Source organism: Eubalaena glacialis, chromosome 5 (genome assembly GCF_028564815.1).
Source record: "Eubalaena glacialis isolate mEubGla1 chromosome 5, mEubGla1.1.hap2.+ XY, whole genome shotgun sequence".
NCBI lineage: Eukaryota > Metazoa > Chordata > Mammalia > Artiodactyla > Balaenidae > Eubalaena > Eubalaena glacialis.
The window spans coordinates 87,981,450-88,002,775 of record NC_083720.1 but is presented as its reverse complement, the minus strand read 5'-3'; the positions used below and the strand labels follow the sequence as shown (position 1 = coordinate 88,002,775).

The 21,326-nt window shown below is 36.1% G+C and overlaps 1 non-coding gene across 1 annotated transcript; it reads right to left on the bottom strand.

The window, feature by feature from the left end:
- Window positions 1-17,603: 17,603 nt before the first annotated feature.
- LOC133092824 (small nucleolar RNA SNORA40) lies at window positions 17,604-17,730 on the bottom strand. The gene has a single exon (XR_009701179.1). It is a non-coding gene; the product is annotated as a small nucleolar RNA SNORA40 (small nucleolar RNA).
- Between the last annotated feature and the right edge of the window lie 3,596 nt (window positions 17,731-21,326).

The window sequence follows — 21,326 nt, the reverse complement described above, 5'->3', positions numbered from 1 at the left end:
GGTGCAGAAGCAGAGAGGAAGAGTGACTACAAATGACAAGGAAAGCAAAGTCCAAAATGGTGACGTGGTAATAATAAAGTCGAAAAGGATAGATATTTCTAGTGATAAATGGAATATCCTTCTCTTTGGCGAAAAGTTGGCTGCAAGTATAAACCTCTGGAAAGTGGATTATCAATTTGAGAATTTTAGTTTACTCAAGTTAAACATGAACTGTTTGTGTGATATGGAGGCCACAAAGAATAGTACAAATTAAATATTAAAATACATTCATTAAAGCATAGTATCTATATTGAGAGAAAACTAGTTTTGATCTCCTGGGTTCTGAGAAGATTTCACATGAAGGAATTCATCTGTTCTAGGGATACCTTTTAAGAGCAGATATAGACAAATTGCAACATGATCAGAGGACAAGAACAGAACTGGTGAGAGGGATTGGAAATGTTTCCACACAGGAAAAGGTTGAAGAGATGAAGGTTTTGGGCCTGGGGAAGGGTGTTTCAGGAGAGAATCTACCTGAAAAATTTGAAAGAGTATCTTGTGTGTAGTGAATTGGACTTGTTTTAAATAGCTTCATGTGGGACTAATTTCTGGAAATCGTAATGAGACTGATTTTGGAGGAATTTCTTGTATGCTGAACTGTCTAAAGTTGGAATAGGTTGCTTTGGAATCACGTTCACTGGCATTAAGGGGGTTCGATAATTTGCTGGACACCTTGATAGGGTGTTATTGATTAGTTCAAGAATTGGATGTGTAGTTAGGCTGGAGAATGGCACATAAGATCCCTTCACAAACCATGATTAGCAGTTTCATGTCACTATCATCTACGGAGTTTTCAAACTCCATAGTTTCACTCCAGCCATATTGTTTAACAAGAATAATTCTATACATGATTTTTATAGAATTATTTTTATAGTTTGAAAAAGTTCCATAAGTAAATTTACAGGGCAATCAGAGTTGGCTGGAGAAGGGTACAAAGGAGCATTTAAAGAATGTCTCGCACTTTCTTTACTCTTACACAGTTCTGAAATACACACACCATTAACTGTTTTATTGTGGTTTTTTTCCCTCACTTACTTTGGTGGTAAACATCGTGTCATGTGTTGACGCCAATTCTCCCCAATAGATGACTGTAATGGAACAGACATCTAAACAAAGAAGTTTGGATTGAGAAGAAAAATATCAACTACTCAAACTGTTTAAGAGGAAGGAAAAAGGTCCTGATTTACTCTGTCAATTGTACCATTTCTTGGGAATATGGGAAGTGTTGTCCAAAGACCAGTTTGTTGAAATGTTTGCCTTTATTTGAAATGTCCTGAAAAGTTTAACTTTTTGTTGTTATTGCTCATGAAATACTCAATTAAAACTGAAGTTTTAATTAAAAAAAAAAAAAAGAGGAAGGAAAAAGGAATTCAGAAGGTTATAGATGAAGAAGATATCTTGAAGATAAACTTCCTTTCCCTTTAAAGTGTTTCTCCAGGAAATGCTTATTAGAATGATGTGCTTAATTACATAAAATGGAGCTTGCTGATTTTCTGGGTTCTACAATTTATCAGCCAATCTAGTGTTTTTCCAACTGGCTTCCCTGTGCCATTGGGACACAGAAATGATAAAGTACTTTCTCAACTCTAATGTATGTCTTTTCTCTGCTTTCCCCTTCCATAAAGATGACTTACTTAATGAAAGTATTGATATGTGAAAGAGGAAAAAATTATTTAAAATAATAACCCATAAAGAATCAAAGCACTTTAAGAAATTTTAAAAATTAATAGGAACAGCTTTTATGCACTAAAGATTATGTAAATTATAGCAAAACTTCTGACATTTTGAATTTTTATAAAATTAGAAAACTTTATAAACTACTATCAATCAAATTATCACATTTAGTGTTAAAGGAGAGTCTAGAAATCATCTCCAATGATCATGCTGATCTTTTTTCCTCTAGAAGTCTTTTTTGATGAAGTAAGAACTTTCTGGTACAAGTTCCTTATATCCCAGTGTCACAACCAACTATTTTGACTAGCATTGATCTATAAAAGAGAAAACAAACTGAGATAGGTCTTAATATCCTCCGCATAAATCTTTATTCAAGTATCCAGCAGCTATGTAAAAGCTAACTAGACCATTTTGTCATTATCCAAGGATTTTTGGAGGTGGAAGTAGGGTATTATTTCTTATCTCTATTTGGAGAAAAAGAAAGTTAACACGTTCTTGAATAAGAAAGCTTAACATTGTAAAGATGTCAGTTCTTCCCAAATTAATCTATAAACATAATGAAATTCTATTCAAAATTCCAATGTGATATTTTTGAGAAATGAACAAAAGTAACACTAAAATTTATGGAGGACTAAATGTCAACGAATAGCTAAGACAAAAGTAAAAGTAAAGAGAGGGGACTTATCTGACCAGATAATAAGGTATTGTTTTACTAGACAATCAGATAATCAGATGTGAGTATATATGAAACGTTCATATATATGTATATATTCACACATGCACAGTAGTGGTGGCTTCTAAGTGGAAAAGGATTGTTTAATAAATGCTATTGAGAAATGGACTTCATTCTTTCACCTATAAAAAAAATGAAAATCAAAATTGGTTAAAGACCAAAACATTAAAGGAGATGTTATACAACTATTAGAACAAAATTCAGAAGAATATCATTTGACCTTGATTCTGGAGATTTCTTAAGCAACAAATGGATTTACCACAAATAGAAGAAAATTAATAGATTTGATTACAGTAACATTAAAGACTTCTGTTTAACAATGGTACCATACATAAACATTAAAAAGAAACTGGAAGAATATGTTTTAAAAATATGTAAATAAAGGAGGATTAAAACTTAAAAGTGTAAAGAATCCCTGCAAATCAGGAAGAAATTGTCAGGCGACCCAGTGTAGAAGTGAATAAAGGGTATGAATGGACAATTCACAGGGAGAAAACTTGAATGGCTAATAATTATATGGAGAAGTGCTTATATATTTTTTTTAGTAATCATAGAATTAAAAATTAAAATGAGCCATGATTTTGTGTACTCATCAGAAGAGTAAAACTTAAAAATTCAGACAGTGTCCAGTGCTAGTGAGGATATGAAGATATAGAAACACTCATTCACTATTAGAAAGAAGAATATTGGAGCAACCACTCAGGAGACCAACTTGAGTATTTAATGGAATCAAGTATGCATAATCTACTACCCAGCAGTACTGCTCCTTGGTTATGTGTCTTAGAGAAACTCTCGGCAAGGTACCCAAATAAGCCTGGATAAGGGTGTATATCAAAGCACTATTTGTAATAGTAAAGACTTCAAAACAATGGAAATGTCCAATTAATGTTCAATTAGACAGTGTTGTTATATATGCAAAAAATAGAATAACATATCAGTTAAAAAGGATGAACAAGATGTACAGATATCAGTATGGATTGATACAATGTGCATAATATTTTGTGGAAAAAGTGAGCAGAGTTAGATATATAGTACAATACCACTTGGGTAAATTTAATACTCAAATTCAGGTACTTAGAGTGGGAAAAAGAATAGGGTGGGATATTGGGGTTGTGGAGATGAAATTATTAAAAAATATAAGGAAATTAATTAATTATTGAAGATAATATGCCACAAACTGATAATTTATAAATCTGAGGCCTAAAAAAAAGAATGCAAAAACTCTTACAGGGCCTATTCTCTGTAAGAATTTTGTAGATTCTAGACCCTCATAAAGAAATCTTTTTTCTTTTCTATAACCCTGTGACCAGGCTAGGGTACCCATAGTTTCAAAGCTCACTGCTGTCTTGAATCAAGGAAATAGAATAAATACACCCTAGAGATGATTTTGGTGGCCTTTACCTTGGAGAAAGGATATGTAGATTGAGAGTTTAGAAAACATCTACACTAGGTAGAATAAGAGCAAGGAACAAAATTCAAGAAGGGACAATAATATTCCAGGGCCAAATTACAATATATTTTTGGATCCGGGAACTTTTAAAAATTGATATTAAATCAAACCTAAATGACTGGGGCAAGATAGATGCAGATGGAGATGTTTAGGTGATGAAATAAAGGCACCAAAAATCAGGGAAGCTACAAATAGGAACAGGGACTGGCTGAATTATGGATGAGATAGTTGCAAGAATTGGAGGGAGAGAGGAATATCTGCATAGATCAAAGGGGGTGAATTGGGGAGGGAAAGGAAAAGCCATATAAAAATATACCCTATAAAAATAGATAATCTATCTTTGTAAACCCAAACTCAAGCCAGTCTGAGTGGGGCTTCTTTTCTTTCTGGCTGGCTTATTGATGTAGGAAACTCCAATAATGGAATTACATCTAAGGAATATGCTTTTAAACTTTATAACCTCTAGACACAGGGTGACATGTTATAGGGTCACTGCCTCCTCTTGACAAAGACTCTCTTTTTGACCAACTTTAGGCAGATTACTCTGAGCCCACTTCTGGACCAGGGCCTGCCATTGGGCCCTCTCTTCAGTCTGCTGAGTCCAATTTTTGCAACAATCCTATTAAGTCAGTTTAGTGAGAATCCCCCTATCCTTGATACCTGATTATCCCGGCCTCCCTTTCGCCAGAATCTCCCTACCTTTGATGTCCCCTCCTGGTAATTTTCCATCCACTGACACCCCTCATTCTGCTCATTGGCTATAAATCCCCAGCTCTCTCTCTGTTGAATTCAGAGTTCAGCACAGTCTCTTTCCCTGTTGTAATAGTCTTGACATCAATCACAGATAGTCTTGAATAAAGTCTTCCTTACGGTTTTAATACGTCAGAATAATTTTTTCTTTAACAATAAGCCAGCCAGAAAGAAAAGAAGCCCCACTCAGATTGGCTTGAGTTTGGGTTTACAAAAATAGAATAATTTTTCTTTAACATCCTGAAACAAGAAGTTTTAATGATGAATAGTAATCATGGGAGATGAAGGTAGGGTGGCTTGAGATTTTAGGGGATAAGGTTTACTGTTCACTATATGCAAGAGATCTAACAAACCCCAGGGAGATTTCCCTCTTTAAGGTGTGTCAGTATTAGACACATATACCACAACTGTAGGGAAATGTACATCACATGAAACACAGGTTCAGTTGTACCCTTTCTGACCTCTGGAGGAAGATGTATGGCACGGTGATTGGTGATGGAAGGCATAGTTTCCTTATTCCTTCTGCATCAGGACCATATGCTATCAATAGTTAGTCTCTAATCACCATGATTTTTGTCTCCAGATTCACAATGATAGTAGCCTCTTAAAAGGAAGCAGCTTTCGAGGCAGATATGAAGAAGTCCTGCCATTTGAGTAATCTCTGGAGGCATCCTTTGATTTTTCCTGTACTGCTGTGGCATCTTGACAGGGAGCCTGAAAGCAAAAGGATGGCAGTGAGAGATTCTGCCTCTTATCATCCTCTGTTTCAGAACGGTTTGCTGCTCTGGGAGTTTCTTTTTCTTGAGCTTTACTGGTGGAGTGAAGGACTTTGGCTCTCCAAATAGGCTGCCTGCTTTCTGGCCAGATGTAAGCCCCTGTCCCTATTGTCCTCCTTTTGGAGGTGAAGAGGAAGGTAAACACGTCTGCCTACTGAGTGTGGTTTATGTGATTGATGCTGGGATTTCCAATTTTCAGGACAAATGGTCCATTAGTGGAAATGGGCACACAGGAAACCTCAGTGCCAATAAGTTAAGTACCCATCGCAGTACTCAGTGAACAGTCTGCTGATCTCAATTTTCGGCAATTAACAGTGATTAGCAAGTGCGAGCTTCGTGGGTGGCACAATGAGATTCTTCTTACTTGATGAGACAAATTCACAAACAACCCTGAGAGTTACTGCCATGAAAATGCAACAAAAAATCTCAATCACTATGCAAGGGGGTCCGACCCAAGGAGGACTCTTGTGAATGTTTTAATTTCTCCTCTTAAACCTCTCATTAACTCTCAAACAATCCAGTAATATGCGAGGAGGGCTGGATACTCATTTAGAATCAGGTACTCAGATATGCATCCTGAGTTAGAGAAATTAGAATGAGAAGAAAATAAATCCCCACAAAATCTTGCAATCCCGGGGGCACAGCTATTTCTTACTTATGTTGATATTATTTGCCAACCTAGCACAGTGCCTTGCACCTTGGGGATCTCAGTAAATGTTGGTGAAAGTGAATTAAAATCACATTTCTTTGCCCTAGCTATTTATAATCATGTTAGCCTTTTCTTTTCTCTTCCATTATCTAATTTAAATTTTTGGTTTTCTTTCTCTTTCCTTTTTTAAAAAAAATCATTGATTATATTTGTAATGTGTTTCTTATATTAGCTATATATTCGAGAGATTTGCAAAGTAGAAATTAAATATAAATTTTTATTTCCCTATTGACTTTTATTATAATTTCATAGTAGTATTCTCATCAAAATATTTGGGTTCAAGTCACGGTAAAGTAGTAATATCCATTTCAAATAATTCTCTGCTACTGGCATTACACAATCAATGGGCAATTATTCTCCCATATAGCAAGAAAATAATCAAGTGGATAATTAATTTATATGTTCTTTAAACACTCACGTAAAACATCTCATTATAAAATTCCCATTTCCTTGGGAATTCTCACTGACTTTATGAGACTTACATGTCTAACTGACCACATGATTTAAACGAGGTATTCAGAGAAATCCACTCATTAGATGAACCTCATAGAGATACTTTTTTTAAAAAAATGCAGGCTATCTCATCACACTGTTAGGTGCAGAGTGCTCTGTGCAGGCAAGGACTACTTCTTCATGTTTACTATAAAATCCCCGGTGCCTAGCATAGTATTTTACGTGTAGTAGAGTTGAAAGAATAAATTACTTAATTCCTCAATACAAAAGTAAAACAGGAATATAGTCTCATAAAAACCAAAATATATCCGGTCTTATTATTCCTTCTTAGAAATTAAGTGATTACTACTTTAAAGTCTCAATTGAGTCTGTATGTAGCAACACAATAGAACACAGTGCATTATACCATCAAATCATTGGAGATCATGTTTTAACTAGGAACACTTTATTACTTAAAGGATACTATTACTCAGTGTATAATTTTTTTAAATTAATTTTTATTGGAGTATAGTTGATTTACAATGTTGTGTTCATTTCTACTGTACAACAAAGTGAATTAGTTATACATATATCTACTCTTTTTTAGATTCTATTCCCATATAGGTCATTACAGAATATTGAATAGAGTTCCCTGTGCTGTACAGTAGTTTCTTTTTTTTTTTAAGCATCTTTATTGGAGTATACTTGCTTTACAATGTTGTGTTAGTTTCTGCTGTATAACAAAGTGAATCAGCTATATGTATACATATATCCCCATATCCTCTCCTACTTGCATCTCCCTCCCACCATCCCTATTCCACCCCGCTAGGTGGTCAAAAGCACCGAGCTGATCTCCCTGTGCTATGCGGCTGCTTCCCACTAGCTATCTATTTTACATTTGGAAGTATATATCAGTCCATGCCACTCTCTCACTTCATCCCAGCTCACCCTTCTCCCTCCCCATGTCCTCAACTCCATTCTCTACATCTGTGTCTTTATTCCTGTCATGCCCCTACATTCTTCAGAACCATATATATATTTTTAGATTCCATATATATGTGTTAGCAAACAGTATTTGTTTTTCTCTTTCTGACTTACTTCACTCTGTATGACAGACACTAGGTCCATCCACCTCACTAAAAATAACTCAATTTCGTTTCTTTTTATGGCTGAGTAATATTCCATTGTATATATGTGCCACATCTTTATCCATTCATCTGTCGATGGACACTTAGGTTGCTTCCAATGTCCTGGCTATTGTAAATAGAGCTGCAATGAATATTATGGTACATGACTGTTTTTGAATTATGGTTTTCTCCGGGTAAATGCCCAGTAGTGGGAATGCTGGGTCGTATGGTAGTTCTATTTTTAGTTTTTTAAGGAACCTCCATACTGTTCTCCATAGTGGCTGTATCAATTTACATTCCCACCAACAGTGCAAGAGGGTTCCCTTTTCTCCACACCCTCTCCAGCATTTATTGTTTGTAGATTTTTTGATGATGGCCATTCTGACTGGTGTGAGGTGATACCTCATTGTAGTATTGATTTGCATTTCTCTAATGATTAGTGATGTTGACCATACTTTCATGTGTTTGTTGGCAATCTGTATATCTTCTTTGGAGAAATGTCTATTTAGGTCTTCTGCCCATTTTTGGACTGGGTTGTTTGTTTTTTTGATATTGAGCTGCATGAGCTGCTTGTATATTTTGGAGATTAATCCTTTGTCAGTTGCTTCATTTGCAAATCTCTTCTCCCATTCTGAGGGTTGTCTTTTGGTCTTGTTTATGGTTTCCTTTGCTGTGCAAAAGCTTTTAAGTTTCATTAGGTCCCATTTGTTTATTTTTGTTTTTATTTCCATTTCTCTAGGAGGTGGGTCAAAAAGGATCTTGCTGTGATTTATGTCATAGAGTGTTCTGCTTGTTTTCCTCTAAGAGTTTTATAGTGTCTGGCCTTACATTTAGGTCTTTAATCCATTTGGAGTTTATTTTTGTATGCGGTCTTAGGGAGTTTTCTAATTTCATTCTTTTACATGTAGCTGTCCAGTTTTCCCAGCACCACTTATTGAAGAGGCTGTCTTTTATGCATTGTATATTCTTGCTTCCTTTATCAAAGATAAGGTGACCATATGTGCGTGGGTTTATCTCTGGGCTTTCTATCCTGTTCCATTGATCTGTATTTCTGTTTTTGTGCCAGTACCATACTGTCTGGATTACTGTAGCTTTGTAGTATAATCTGAAGTCAGGGAGCCTCATTCCTCCAGCTCCGTTTTTCTTTCCCAAGAATGCTTTGGCTATTCGGGGTCTTTTGTGTTTCCATACAAATTGTGAAATTTTTTGCTCTAGTTCCGTGAAAAATGCCAGTGGTAGTTTGATAGGGATTGCATTGAATCAGTAGATTGCTTTGGGTAGTATAGTCTTTTTCACAATGTTGATTCTTCCAATCCAAGACCATGATATATCTCTCCATCTATTTGTATCATCTTTAATTTCTTTCATCAGTGTCTTATAATTTTCGGCATAGAGGTCTTTTGTCTCCTTAGGTAGGTTTATTCCTAGGTATTTTACTCTTTTTGTTGCAATGGTAAATGGGAGTGTTTCCTTAATTTCTCTTTCAGATTTTTCATCATTAGTGTATAGGAATGCAAGAGCCTTCTGTGCATTAATTTTGTATCCTGCTACTTTACCAAATTCATTGATTAGCTCTAGTAGTTTTCTGGTAGCATCTTTAGGATTCTCTCTGTATAGTATCAAGTCATCTGCAAACAGTGACAGCTTTATTTCTTCTTTTCTGACTTGGATTCCTTTTATTTCTTTTTCTTCTCTGATTGCTGTGGCTAAAACTTCCAAAACTATGTTGAATAATAGTGGTGATAGTGGGCAACCTTGTCTTGTTCCTGATCTTAGTGGAAATGGTTTCAGTTTTTCACCATTGAGAATGATGTTGGCTGTGGGCTTGTCATTTATAGCCTTTTTTATGTTGAGGCAAGTTCCCTCTATGCCTATGTTCTGGAGGGTTTTTACCATAAGAGAGTGTTGAATTTTGTCGAAAGCTTTTTCTGCATCTATTGAGATGATCATATGGTTTTTCTCCTTCAATTTGTGAATATGGTTTATCACATTTATTGATTTGCATATATTGAAGAATCCTTGCATTCCTGGGATAAACCCCACTTGATCATGGTGTCTGATCCTTTTAATGTGCTGCTGGATTCTGTTTGCTAGTATTTTGTTGAGGATTTTTGCTTCTATGTTTATAAGTGATATTGGCCTGTAGTTTTCTTTCTTTGTAACATCTTTGTCTCGTTTTGGTATCAGGATGATGGTGGCCTCGTAGAATGATTTTGGGAGTGTTCCTCCCTCTGCAATATTTTGGAAGATTTTGAGAAGGATGGGTGTTAACTCTTCTCTAACTGTTTGATAGAATTCGCCTGTGAAGCCGTCTGGTCCTGGACTTTGGTTTGTTGGAAGATATTAAATCACAGTCTCAATATCAGTGCTTGTGATTGATCTGTTTATATTTTCTATTTCTTCCTGGTTCAGTCTAAGAAGCTTGTGCTCTTCTAAAAATTTGTCCATTTCTTCCAGGTTGTCCATTTTATTGGCATATAGTTTCTTGTAGTTATCCCTCATGATCCTTTGTATTTCTGCAGTGTCAGTTGTTACTTCTCCTTTTTCATTTCTAAGTCTATTGATTTGAGTCTTCTCCCTCCCTTTCGTGATGAGTCTGGCTAATGGTTTATCAATTTTGTTTATCTTCTCAAAGAACCAGCTTTTAGTTTTATGGATCTTTGCTATTGTTTCCTTCATTGCTTTTTCATTTATTTCTGATCTGATCTTTATGATTTCTTTCCTTCTGCTAACTTTTGGGTTTTTTTGTTCCGCTTTCTGTAATTGCTTTAGGTGTAAGGTTAGGTTGTTTATTTGAGATTTTTCTTGTTTCTTGAGGTAGGATTGTATTGCCATAAAGTTCCCTCTTACAACTCCTTTTGCTGCATCCCATAGGTTTTGGGTCATGGTGTTTTCATTGTCATTTGTTTCTAGGTATTTTTTGATTTCCTCTTTGATTTCTTCAGTGATCTCTTGGTTATTAAGTAGTGTATTGTTTAGCCTCCATATGATTGCACTTTTTTCAAATTTTTTCCTGTTATTGCTATCTAGTCTCATAGCATTGTGGTTGGAAAAAATACTTGATACGATTTCAATTTTCTTAAATTTACCAAGGCTTGATTTGTGAACCAAGATATTAACTATCCTGGAGAATGTTCCATGAGCACTTGAGAAGAAAGTGTATTCTTTTGTTTTGGGATGGAATGTCCTATAAATATCAATTAAGTCCATCTTGTTTAATGTATCATTTAAAACTTGTGTTTCCTTATTTATTTTCATTTTGGATGATCTGTCCATTGGTTAAAGTGGGGTTTTAAAGTCCCCTACTATGATTGTGTTACTGTCGATTTCCCCTTTTATGGCTGTTAGCATTTTCCTTATGTATTTATGTGCTCCTATGTTGGGTGCATAAATATTTACAATTGTTATATCTTCTTCTTGGATTGATCCCTTGATCATTCTGTAGTGTCCTTCTTTGTCTCTTGTAATAGTCTCTATTTTAAAGTCTATTTTGTCTGATATGAGAATTGCTGCTCCAGCTTTCTTTTGATTTCCATTTGCATGGAATATCTTCTTCCATCCCCTCACTTTCAGTCTGTATGTGTCTCTAGGTCTGAAGTGGGTCTCTTGTAGACAGCATATATACGGGTCTCGTTTTTGTATCCATTCAGCCAGTCTGTGTCTTTCGGTTGGAGCATTTAATCCATGTATATTTAAGGTAATTATCGATATGTATGTTCCTATTACCATTTTCTTAATTGTTTTGGGTTTGTTATTGTAGGTCTTTTCCTTCTCTTGTGTTTCCTACCTAGAGACGTTTCTTCAGCATTTGTTGTAAAGCTGGTTTGGTGGTGCTGAATTCTCTTAGCTCTTGCTTGTCTGTAAATGTTTTAATTTCTCTGTCGAATCTGCGTTCTGCGTGAGATCCATGCTGGGTAGAGTAATCTTGGCTGTAGCTTTTTCCCTTTCATCACTTTAAATGTGTCCTGCCACTCCCTGCTGGCTTGCAGAGTTTCTGCTGATAGATCAGCTGTTAACCTTATGGAGATTCCCTTGCATGTTATTTGTTGTTTTCCCCTTGCTGCCTTTAATATTTTTTCTTTGTATTTAATTTTTGATAGTTTGATTAATATGTGTCGTGGTGTGTTTCTCCTTGTATTTATCCTGTATGGGCCTCTCTGTGCTTCTTGGAGTTGATTAACTATTTCCTTTCCCATATTAGGGAAATTTTCAACTATAATCTCTTCAAATATTTTCTCAGTCCCTTTCTTGTTCTCTTCTTCTTCTGGGACCCCTATCATTCGAATGTTGGTACATTTAATGTTGTCCCAGAGGTCCCTGAAATTGTCCTCAATTCTTTTCATTCTTTTTTCTTTATTCTGCTCTTCAATAGTTATTTCCACTATTTTATCTTCCAGGTCATTTATCTCTTTTTCTGCCTCAGTTATTCTGCTATTGATTCCTTCTAGAGAATTTTAAATTTCATTTATTTTGTTGTTCATCATTGTTTGTTTGCTCTTTAGTTCTTCTAGGTCCTTATTAAATGTTTCTTGTATTTTCTCCATTCTATTTCCACGATTTTGTATCATCTTTACTATCATTATTCTGAATTCTTTTCCAGGTATACTGCCTACTTCCTCTTCATTTGTTTGGTCTGGTGGGTTTTTACCTTGATCCTTCATCTGCTTTAGCCTTCATTTTGCTTAACTTATTCTGTTTGGGGTCTCCTTTTCACAGGCTACAGGTTCTTAGTTCCTGTTGTTTTTGGTGTCTGCCCCCAGTGGCTAAGGTTGGTTCAGTGGGTTGTGTAGGCTTCCTGGTGGAGGGGACTAGTGCCTGTGTTGTGGTGGATGAGGCTGGATCTTGTCTTTCTGGTGAGCAGGACCGTGTCTGGTGCTGTGTTTTGGGGTGTCTGTGAACTTATTATGATTTTAGGCAGCCTCTCTGCTAATGGGTGGGGTTGTGTTCCCATCTTTCTAGTTGTTTTGCATAGTTTGTCCAGCACTGTAGCTTTCTGGTCATTGAGAGGAGCTGGGTCTTAGCTGGAGATCTCTGGGAGAGCTTTTGCCATTTGATATTACATGGAGCTAGGAGGTCTCTGTTGGACCAATGTCCTGAACTTGGCTCTCCCACCTCAGAGGCACAAGCCTGACCCCTGTCCGGAGCACCAAGACCCTGTCAGCCACACCGCTCAGAATAAAAGTTAGACAAAAGAAAGAAAGAAAAATAAAATAAAATAAAGTTATTAAAATAAAAAATAAAATTAATTATTAAAAATAAAAAAATTAAAAGTAATAAAAAAGAAAAAGAAAGAAAGAAGAGAGCAACCAAACCAAAAAGAAATCCACCAATGATACCAAGCACTAAAAATTATACTAAAAAAAAAAAAACAAAAAAAAAAAAACAGAAAAAGAAATGGACAGACAGAACCCTAGGACAAATGGTAAAAGCAAAGCTACATAGACAAAATCACACAAAGAAGCATACACATACACACCCAGAAAAGGAGAAAAAGGAAAAAAATATATATATCGTTGCTCCCAAAGTCCACACCCTCAATTTTGGGATGATTTGTTGTCTATTCATGTATTCCACAGATGCAGGGTACATCAAGTTGATTGTGGAGATTTAATCCGCTGCTCCTGAGGCTGCTGGGAGAGATTTCCCTTTCTCTTCTTTGTTCGCACAGCTCCTGGGGTTCAGCTTTGGATTTGACCCTACCTCTGCGTGTAAGTCTCCTGAGGGCGTCTGTTCTTCACTCAGACAGGACAGGGTTAAAGTAGCAGCTGATTCGGGGTCTCTGGCTCACTCAGGCCTGGGATGAGGGAGGGGTACGGAATGCAGGGCGAGCCTGCAGTGGCTGAGACCAGTGTGACATTGCACCAGCCTGAGGCGCCTTGTGTTCTCCCAGGGAAGTTGTCCCTGGATCACGGGCCCCTGGCAGTGGCGGGCTGCTCAGGCTCCTGGGAGGGGAGGTGTGGATAGTGACCTGTGCTTGCACACAAGCTTCTTGGTGGCTGCAGCAGCAGCCTTAGCATCTCACGCCCATCTCTGGTGTCCTCGCTGATAGCCGCAGTTTGCGCTGGTCTCTGGAGCTTTTTTAGGTGGTGCTCTGAATCCCCTCTCCTCGCGCACCAGGAAACAAAGAGGCAAGAAAAAGTCTCTTGCCTCTTAGGCAGCTCCAGACTTTTTCCCGGACTCCCTCCTGGCCAGCTGTGGTGCGCTAACCCCTTCAGGCTGTGTTCACGCCTACAACCCCAGTCCTCTCCCTGGGATCCGACCTCCGATGCCCGAGCCTCAGCTCCCAGCCCCCGCCCGCCCCGGCGGGTGAGCAGACAAGCCTCTCGGGCTGGTGAGTGCTGGTGGGCACTGCTCCTCTGTGCGGGAATCTCTCCACTTTGCCCTCCACACCCCTGTTGCTGCGCTTTCCTCCGCGGCTCCGAAGCTTCCCCCCTCCGCCACCCGCAGTCTCCGCCCGCGAAGGGACTTCCTAGTGTGTGGAAACCTTTCCTCCTTCACAGCTCCCTCCCACTGTTGCAGGTCCCATCCCTATTCTTTGTCTCTGTTTTTTCTTTTTTCTTTTGCCCTACCCAGGTATGTGGGGAGTTTCTTGCCTTTGGGGAAGTCTGAGGTCTTCTGCCAGCGTTCAGTAGGTGTTCTGTAGGAGTTGTTCCACATGTAGATGTATTTCTGATGTATTTGTGGGGAGGAAGGTGATCTCCATGTCTTACTCTTCCACCACCTTGAAGGTCTCCTACAGTAGGTTCTTATTAGTTATCTATTTTATATATAGTAGTGTGTATATGTCAATCCCAATATCCCAATTTATCCCTCCCCACCCTTCCCCCTTGGTAACCATAAGTTTGTTTTCTACATCTGTAACTCTATTTCTGTTTTGTAAATTGGTTCGTTTGTACCATTGTTTTTTAGATTCCACATATAAGCGATATCATATGGTATTTTTCTTTCTCTGTCTAACTTACTTCACTCAGTATGACAATCTCTAGGTCCATCCATGTTGCTGCAAATGGCATTATTTCATTCTTTTTTATGGCTGAGAAATAGTCCATTGTATATATATATATTTATATATATACACCACATTTTCTTTATCCTCAATATATAATTTGAATAGGTGATGATGTGACCTGAAAGTTAATTATGCATCTCGATATCTAGGGTGAAGGTGAGAAAGTGACTGTAACTAAAGGTAATAAGAATCAGTGCTTAATGGATGGAACTAATTGTAACCTCTCTTTAAAATTTGGGTCAAATTATCCTTACTTTAATGAAATACAATCCTACCTTTGTTCTAACTGTATCTTCACCAAGCAGTCATCTGATTATGAATTCAGTTTTCTTCTTCTTATTTAATTTAATTTATTTTAGTTTTAACTACTTTATTGAGGTATAATTGACATACAAAAAGCTGTAGATATTGAATGTATACAACTCGATGTGTTTGGAGATAAGTATATACCCTTGAAATCATCATCACTATCAATGCCATAAACTTATCCATCACCTCCAGAGTTTCTTCTTGCCCCCTTTGTTTTTTTTGTTTCCTTTTGTAGTAAGAGCAGTTAACATAAGATCTACCCTTTTAGCAAATTCTATGTATACAACACAATATTATTAGTCATAGGCCCTATGTTGTCCAATAGAACTTCAGAAATTATTTTGCATAACTGAAACTTTGTACACTTTGATCAACACCTCCTCATTTCCCCCTCCTCCCATTTGTTGGCACCACCATTCTACTCTCTGCTTCTATGTGTTTGACTATTTTAGGTTCCACCTACAAGTGAGATCATACAGTATGTATCTTTTTGTGTCTGGCTTATTTCACTTAGCATAATATCCCCTACATCCATGCAAGTTATTGCCAATGGCAGGATATCCTTCTTTTTTAAGAATGAATAATATTTCATTATAGGTATACATCAGATTTTCTTTGTTCATGCGTCTGTTGATGGACCTTTAGTTTTTTTTCATGTCTTCACTATTTTGAATAATTCTTCAACGAACATGGGAGTACAGATCCTGATTTCAATTCAGGATATATACCCAGAAATAGGATTACTGGATCAAATGGTAATTCTATTTTTAATTTTTTGGGGGGACATGCATATTGTTTTTCATAGTAGCTACATCAATTTATATTTGCCCCAACAGTATACAAGGGTTTCCTTTTCTTCACATTCTGGCCAGTGCTTGCTTTCCTTTGTTTTTTAGATAATAGTTATCCTAACAGGTGTGAGGTTGTATCTCACTGTGGTTTTGATTTGCATTTTCATTATGATTAGTAACTTTGAGCACCTTTTCATGTACCTGCTGGCCATTTGCCTGTCTTTGGCGAAAGGTTTATTCAGGTCCTTTGCCCATGTTTGTATTGGATTATTTGTTTTTTTGCTGTTGAGTTGTATGAGTTCTGTATATATTTTGGATATTAACCCCTTATCAGATAGTTTCTCAAACATATATGAGATATATTTCAATTATTTTGAAAATCTTCTTACTGTAAACGTAAATCTTAGCATTATGCTTTATACATTAGCTGATTTTGAATGTGTTTAGCATTAACCAGTTTCTTAGACATCAAATCATCCCTGAGTGAAGTGATTAAAATACAGGTTTTTTTTTTTTTTTTTGGTATGTACAAAATTGAGGAATAAACATAACAAGACACAACTAATTTATTATTCTGTCCCCAAATTATCCAGAATGGACTATCTTGCCTTTTTAAAACTATCCATCTTAACGATACTCAGTAACCCTTGATCATCATTAATGCAAACTCATTCATGCATAGACTGTGTCAAAGTTCAGGTTTTCCCTGACTTCCACAAAACCCTGATTTTAAATAACCTGAGACCAGATTAATGAGGATTAATTGTGTGCCTTCCTTGATGTTCTTTTGACCTTTTCATATGAATGAATCACTTTAGCCTTTAGCCCTTCTGACTGCTTTTTATTAGAAGTCTGCAAATATCTAGTAATGAGGTGCTTGAAGTTGAACAAAGAGTGTTCACGGCTCTTCTTGTTGGGGGCAATTAACAATCTCCCATCACTATCACCTTAATAACATTTAAATATGAGCAGACCAAAGATTTATTTTTATGTGCTTTAGAGATGCCTATGTGACTGCTGGGCTTAATAAAAATGGTCATTGATAATAAAGTATTTCTTCACTTGCTCCAAACAAATTTTATATCACAAAGCAATAACAAAACTAGTAAACAAAACAAAACAAACACTTCATCATCATCAGAGATATATGGTTTTTTTTAAGGTTTTTTTTTTATTATGTGTAACATAGGCAAAATTATTTGTCAATAAATTTTTAAGGAATTTCACATGTTCTGATTCTTTCTGCTGCCAATCACCTTAGTTCCTCCAAACTAATAATCTTCAAGATAAAATAGCCCTTTCACAAAAAAGTTGTCATGTGAGTCACCCCTGTATAACAAATATAAAGGTAAGGTTCCATCTTCAGAGATGCTCATGTAAGATTCTGAAGGCAGCCTCCCCTCCCTTAGTAACCAGGCAACCTGTAATGTAATAAACACAATTCTTTTAGTTAGGCTTCTTTGATCCCCAGCAGAATATGGACACACTTCAAAATTCCCCACCTGTAATCTTTGGGATCCAATTTCCTCAAGCGATTTACCTTAGGACATGTTTAGGGTCAGCAGATGGATCTGCCTGGTTCTGAATTTGACATCCTTTTAAAAATCCAGACACTGTGTTCAAGATAAAAGCCTAAAAAAAGAAGCCATCTTTGTTTCATGTCAACACTAAAATTAGAGTACTAAATCAATACAGCTGATAATTTAAAAGCTTAAGATGTGAGAGAAATTATCAGCTCTATAGTCCTGGAAGCAATCTTTATGTTTATCAATACACCTCCATCACTTGATTCTCTTTTATGTATCATGTTCCTTTTCATCTGTATCAAAACTCATACTGAACAATGAGTTCTGTGTTGCAAAAGAGGATTTATTTTTGCACCTATCTAGAAGTCTTTGTCCACAAATTAAACAAAAACAAACAGAAGTGCTAATATGTTCTTTTAATTTAAATTTTTTCCAGTTTTATTGAGATATAATTGACACACAGACTGTATAAATTTAAGTTGTACAGCATAATGATCCGACTTACAAATATTGTGAAATAATTATCACAGTAAGTTTAGTTAACGTTCGTCATCTCATATAGATACAAAAAAGTTTTTTTTTTTTCCTTGTAATGAGAACTCTTAGGAGCCACTCTCAAAAAATTTCATATATACTAATAGCAGTGTTAATTATAGCTGCCATGTTGTGTATTATCTATCCCTAGTACTTACTTATAACAGGAAGTTTGTACCTTTTGACCACCTTCATCCAGTTTCCCCTCTCCCCCCCAGTTCTTCTACCTCTGATAATCACAAATCTATCTCTTTTTCTATGAGTTTTTTTTTTTTTAAGATCCCACATATTGTGGGATGATACAATATTTGTTTTTGTCTGACATTTCACTTAACATAATGCCCTCAAGGTCCATCCATGTAGTCACAAATGGTAGGATTTCCTTGTTTTTTTAATGGCTGAATAACATTGCATTGTATATATATACCACAACTTCTTTATCCATTCATTTATTGATGCACACTTAGGTTGTTTCCATGTCTTGACTATTGTAAATAATGATGCTATGAACATGGGGGTGCAGATATCTCTTCATCATACTGTTTTCATTTCCTTTAGATATATACCCAGAAGTAGAATTGCTGGATCATATGGTAGTTCTATTTTTAATTTTTTGAGGAACATCCATATTGTTTTCCTTAGTGGTTTCACCAATTTACAATCCTACCAAGTGAACCAGGGTTCCCTTTTCCCCGCATCCTTGCCAGCATTTGTTATCTCTTGTTTTTTTTATGACAGCCATTCTAACAGGCATGAAGTGATATCTCATTGTGGTTTTGATTTGTATTTCCCTAATTATTAGTGATGTTGAACACATTTCATGTACCTATTGGTCATTTGTATGTCATCTTCAGAAAAAGTGTCTATTCAGGTCCTTTGCCAATTTTTTAATTGGACTATTTGTTCTTTCATTATTGAGTTGTATGAGTTCTTTATATATTTTGGATATTAAGCCCTTATCAGATGTATGCTTTGAAAATATTTTTTCCTATTCCATGGCTTGCCTTTTCATTTTGTTAATCATTTCTTTTGCTATGCAGAAGCTTTTTAGTTTGATGTAGTCCCCCTTGTTTATTTTTGACTTTGTTGCTTGTGCTTTAGGTGTCATATCCAAAAAATCATTGCCAAGACCCATGTCAAGTTTTTTTCCTATGAGACATATGTTTTTATTTTCACTGATTTTTATTGCTTATTTCTATTCATATGAATTTATCATGACATATGGTAATTAATGCATTTAAATAAAGTCTAATTTTATTTTGCTACTTTGCCATATTTAACTGCTGAGTCATTATGTGTTGCTTGGATATGTTGTGCAAAGTACACTTTTCTTTGTGCATAATCAGTACTGTGCTGTTCATATTTTCTAATCTATTTATACTTAAAAACAAGTTAATTCTCATCTTTACTGATGTTGATTTAGGTTAGTAAAATTTAGGTTTTTACTTCTTTTCAGAAAAGAGGATCAGAAATGTTTATTTTCTAGTCTATGAGGCTGGATAGCATCTTCTAAATCAGTAACTTAAAAAAATGAATATCAGCTTTATTTAGGTAAAATTTATACCCAATAAATTTGCTCATAACAAGTGTAGAGTTTGATGAGTCTTGACAAATATAATACAACTATGTAAGTACTACTACAATCCAGATAAGAATACTTCTATCTCTCTGCAAAATTACATCCTTCTTTTTTACACTAAATCCCATACCTTTCCAACCCTGCCCCCTCCACACACATACCCCGTCACTATAGTTCTATAGTTCTTTGTTTTCTAGAATTTCATATTAATAGAATCATAGGGTATATAATCTTATGTCTAGCTTTCTTCTTTAACATTATCGCTTTTGAGGTTCATGCTATTGTTGCATTTATCAGTAGTTTTTTCTTTTCTTTATTGCTCAGAAATACTGTATCATGTGGATATACCATGATTTAGTTTATCCATTCCCTGATTGATGAGCAATTCCCTGATTGATTTGGGGTTTTAGATATTGTGGTATGATGGAATATATATGGTCTTTGTCCACAGTTTCTGCCACAGAGATTAAAAAATCCTGGAATTTTTTATGTGATAAGAATGTCTTTGTTACGTTAATGAGGCGACTCATGTTGGGGAGGACCCAAGATAGCATCAGGGTGGGGACTGGTCACTAGAAAGGACTAGCACATGATCAGTGGGTTGGATGTTTTAGCTCCTAACCTTCAAGGATGGAAGGGGAGCCAGAGATTGAGTTCAGTCATGTGGCCAATATTTAATCAGTCATGCCAACATAATGAAATTTTTGATAAAACTCTGGCCATGAGGTTTGGTATAGCTTCCTATTTGGTGAACACATTGATGTGCTGGGATGGTGATGGTCCCTGACTCCACAGGCAGAAGGCATGGAAGCTCCCCGTCCTGGACCCTCCCAGACCTTGCCATAAGTATCTCTTATGTTTATATATTCCTAAATTGTATCCTTTATAATAAAACTGTACTCAGAAGCAAAGCACTTTCCATGAATTCCATGAGCTGTTCTCATGAATTAGAGCACCTGAGGAGGTCATGGGAACTTCTTACAGCCAGCTTGTCATAAGTGTGGGTAGCCCCCAAACTTGCAGCTAGTGTCTGAAGTGAAGGCAGTCTTGTGGAGCACAAAACCTTTAAAACCTCTGGAGTCTGATTCTAACTTTGGGTATCCACTTGGGGCAGAAATGAAATAAATATTATGAATAAAACTGCTATAAATATTCATATACAAGTCTTTGTGTGGACATAAGTTTTTGCTTCTAGGAGTGGGATTACTGGGCTTTATGGTAACTTTATAAGAAACTGCCAAACTGTTTTCCAAGTGGGTGTACTATTTTGCATTCTCTCTAGCGTTGTATGAGAATTCTAGTTACTCTACATCTTTGCCAACCTTTGGTATTATTTGTCTTTTGAATTTTAGCTATTCACACAGGTGTCTAGTGGTACCTCATTGTAGTTTTAAATTCACATTTCCTTGATTAAACCAAATAAAACTTTAAAATCCACTCTATAAATGATAGTTCCATGTGCTATTTAATTTTTAATCCACTGTATTCGTACAGACGTAGATATATATTTGTGTCCTAAATTTATGGAAAGTTGCTATAAAAAACATCTTTTCTTCACAGTTTGCATTGAAGATGTACTTTAAAGGGTATTTCCTTCTCTAAGTTATTTAAAAGCCTTTGGAAATTCCCTCAGCTTTTTTGATTTTAAGTCCTCTTAGTATTTCTTATAGTCTGCTCATTTCCTTACCCTTTGGAATATATTACTTCATTCCTTAAAAAAATTTTTGTTCTCCTTTCTCTGCCCCCTACCCTCCCCGCAATCCTTAAGACTTTAGGAGATAATGCTATATTTTTTGTTCATTCCTTCTTTATTCCTACTTCCCAAGATGGGTTTTTGGTTCTGTCTTGTTGTGTTTGTTTGTTTGTTTTCACATTTCTCTTTAACATT